Source organism: Microtus pennsylvanicus, chromosome X (genome assembly GCF_037038515.1).
Source record: "Microtus pennsylvanicus isolate mMicPen1 chromosome X, mMicPen1.hap1, whole genome shotgun sequence".
Classification (NCBI taxonomy): domain Eukaryota; kingdom Metazoa; phylum Chordata; class Mammalia; order Rodentia; family Cricetidae; genus Microtus; species Microtus pennsylvanicus.
The window spans coordinates 2307903-2312166 of record NC_134601.1 but is presented as its reverse complement, the minus strand read 5'-3'; positions in this window follow the sequence as shown (position 1 = coordinate 2312166).

Here is a 4264-nt window from a genome sequence, read left to right as displayed (position 1 = left end):
AACACAAAGAGGACACTGACTGCGTTTTCTAGAACATTTCTATCATAATAGATATTGCGGCAAAAGCAATTTTCCCGTAATTGCCACACCAACCCTCTGAAGTGGATACATTGCACTGATGAGAAGCATCCCTGCACTTTAGAGAGGGGAACTAATTTGCCCAAGGTTGCCCAGCTCGCTAGAGGCAGAATCATGCTATTTCCACCATGCCCTAATGCCTCCCCCCTAAGTATAGACCTCAACCCGGAGAGCCCGCTCCTCACGTGGAAGGCCGCAGCACTGAGACCAGCTGTGTTGACAGCAAATGGGAACCGTAATGAAATGACTGGAGGCATCGCCAGAAATATGTCCTCAATTTTAACCTTAATAGACTGTAAAGGGTTTTGAGGTAGGAAACAGGTGCTTGTTTTAAGACCTAGCCCGGTGCAGCTTTTGAAGCTAATTCGTTTTTTCCCCCTCTAGTTACTCTTATAATGATTGCCTTTAAGTAAGGAATGGTAGTGTTTGCCTGTAATTGTGGGACTTGGGAGATGGAGGCAGGAGGATTTCAAAGTTAAGGCCAGCCTGAGTTACACAGAGATTCTCTGAGTCAAATTTTTAAAAAAGAAAAAAGTCTTTATGTGTGTGTACACGCGTGCATGCTCTCTCTCTTGCATACATACACGTGTGCATGTGCTCACCCATGTAAGCATGTGTAAGCATGTGCTCTCCCATGTAAGCATGTGTAGGGGCCAGAGGCTGAGTCAATGACCAGTGTGTTCTTGCCTCTGTTGCTCTCCACCTGGTATTTTTGAGATAGTCTCCCTCAGAAGCTGGAGATCACTGCTGTTTTGTTAGCTGGATGGGTTGGCCAATGAACCCCTGAGATCTGCCTGTCTTCATCCCCCAGGGCCCGGGTAACAAACAGATAGGCACAACCACACCCAGATTTTATGTGGGTGCTGAAAATCTGAATTTAGTTCCTCAAACTGTGCAGCAAGCATTTTATCTACTGAGATGCCTGTCCAGGCCAAGATTTCTTCAAAAATATATATATATTTTTTTTTTCAGAATTTCATACGTGAGTAGTGTATTCGACCATTTCCACCCCTTTCCCTCCTCTGGCTCCTTCTGGGTCCTTCCACACCTCTCAAATTTATGACTTCTTCTTTAATTATTATTATGTTTCATTTATACATCTAGATTCATGTGTGTGCACGCACATGCTTGTGTGCATGTCTGTGTGTGTGTCTGTGTGTGAAGGTCTGTTGTGTGTGTGTATGCTCAGGGCTGACTATGTGGGGTTGGATAACTGACTCTTCTCTCAGCAACCACTGATTGCCTGTTGCTCTGCATTTAGGAACGGGACCTTGGGAACTTGTGAGACACCCTCCTCTCATCAGCATTGTGTAATTACACGGACTTTCCTTTCATTGACAGCTGACATTCTGACTGGGGTGAGATGGAATTACAATGTAGGTTTTATTTGTATTTCTTTCTTTGATGGCTATGGGTCAGAACATGGTCCAAGAATGGAGTCATATAAGGAGAATTCTGAGTGCTTGTGAGAAAACTCCAAGACACCAATGCAAGGGTCTTGTGACCTCAGTTTCTTCAAAAACACAGAACTGTTCTTGGAATATGCTTTTCTGTCACTCCCAGAAGTAGCAGATAGGAGTGAGTTTCCTTCAGATTATTTGTTAGAACTGGTTATTAGGTTTTTGTTTATCTGTCTCTATGGGAAAACATGCTTTGGCCTCGTGCAACTTGACCTTTGCATGTGACTTGTCCTGACTGTACACATTATTCATATGACTCCTCTTAACCCTCAGAGGATAAATTGTCTAATGCTCTAAATAAAGTTGGCTATTGCATGAGACTTTGGTCCACCTCATTTATTGGTTCCATTCTCCCAAGTTCCACCTCCTCTAGAGCAAGAAATTTGAAGATATTTCCATTTATTAGCCATTTCTACTTCTTGTTTGAGAACTGTATTCTCATTTCATTAGACCATTGGTTGATTGAGTTGTTTGACTGCTTTAGTCTTAAAAATATTTTCATGTTTCCTTTATGTATATGGATATTTTGCAGGCATGTATGTCTGTGTATTTCTTGTGTGCCTCAGGTCCAAGGACATCAGAAGAGAGTGTCAGATCCCCTGGAACTGAAACAGGAGTTATAGATGGTTGTGAGTCACTATGAACCAATCCCCCCCAGCCCTGCAATTTAGTTTTTTGAGTTCTTTGCATATTAGGTATGACTCCTCTGTCAGATGTATAGTCTGCAAAGATTTCCTCCCATTCTGTTTACAATCTCTTCACTTGGTTAATTGTTTGTTTTGTTATGCTTAAGATTTTTAAACTCAGAGGATTACATTACTTGAAGACAGTTGCATTAAGGGAATCAAGTCAGCTTCAGAAAGACAAATGTGCCGTGTTTTCTCTCATTTATGTCCTAGATTGTATGATGCACAAAATCATCTATGTTCAGATGAACAGAAAGTACAAATAAAACGTCTAAGGGAACAAAGAGCTCCAGTGGAGAGAGGATGGTAGGAAAAGAAGCCAGAGTAGCAGAGTGTGTAATGAGAGTAGAAAATGCTGAAAGCACATGATATGTTTGCATGCAAATTATTTTACATAACAATGTAATAAAATTTAAAAGGAAAAGGAGGGGTTCAGACTTTGAGAACGCTTCTACACTAGAAAGGTGGAATGGGTGAGTCTGATCAGGACTGGAAGGTTCGGATTCAGTTTGGATCCCTCTTGTTACAGAGCAGTGCTCTCCTCAGGGGGCTGTAAGGCTTCCTGAAGTTCTCCCTCTATCTAGTCCTCACGGTCTTTGAGGCCCTGGTAGTAGCCATAAAACTGCTACGATTTTCAGTTTTATCTGTTAGATTCTCGTGTGGCTGTGGGACAATGGTCTTGTGCTCTGTAAAGATTTGTCACTTGTATTGGTTTAATAAAATGCTGATTAACCAGTAGCCAGTCAGGAAGTATACGTGGGGCAACCAGAACAGGAGAATTCTGGGAAGAGGAAAGGTTCAGTCTGCAGTCATCACCCAGATGCAGAGGAAGCCAGATGAGAATGCCTCACAAAATGGCTAACACAGACAAGAATTATGGGCTAATGTAAGATGTAAGAGTTAGTTAATGAGAGAACCTGAGCTAATAGGCCAACCAGTTTATAATTAATGTAGGCCTCTTTTTTTGGGGGGGGGGCTGAATGACTGTGGGACTGGGTGGGACAGAAATCTCTGTCAACACTCTTGTAGCATCATCTACGTCTTTCTGTCTCCATCTAACTTATTCTCCATTCTGCTTGCAGACTAACTAGAAAACGAAACATGTGCCCCATCACCCTGCCCTCCTGCTTGAAGTTAATCGCCCACTTCCTGACAGCATTGGGAGGAGCTGTGGTCACCTTATGCATAGGTGTCCAACCTTCTGACATTGCAACAGTAGGCCATCATCTACATAGTTTGCACTGCAGAACAGCACCACCAAGCTAAACAATAAACATGGCAGCCAGGTGGTATGGTGGCACAGGCCTCTAATCCCTGCACTCGGGAATCAGAGGCAGGCAGATCTCTGAGTTTGAGGCCAACCTGGTCTATATGAGTTCCAGGTTAACCAGAGCTGTTACACAGAGAAACCCTATCTAAAAAAGATTACAAAGAAATCTCTAAGTATATTAGGTAAGTTTACGATCTTGTGTTAGGCTATATTCAGCCCTTTCCTGGGCTGCATGGGCCCATGGGCGACTAGTGGGATCTATCTAAAAGGTCCTGTGTGTCTGAGACCCAGATTAGTGTTCCCCTTCCAACAACAGCATGCCTCTTCTTTCAGCCTACAGCCCAGCATGCCCAAACACATAAAACTAAGTCAATCCAAAAAAAGCAAAAAAATAATGGATGTAAGCTACATGTTTTTGATTTCTGTATGGAAAATGGAACTGGCTTCACTAACTGTTATTACAGATATTTCAGCACTAGTTAGACAACAATTCAGTGAGCACATCACAAGGAGCATTGTAGGCAAAGATGGATGCATCCCGAAGACCCTTAAGATCAGTCAGTTCTTTTTATTTGTTTTGTTTTGTTTTTTGAGACAGGGTTTCTCTGCAGCTTTGGAGCCTGTCCTGGAACTAGCTCTTGTAGACCAGGCTGGTCTCGAACTCACAGAGATCCGCCTGCCTCTGTCTCCCAAGTGCTGGGATTAAAGGCGTGCGCCACCACCGCCCGGCTAAGATCAGTCAGTTCTTACAGCGGTGAACAGTCACTCAG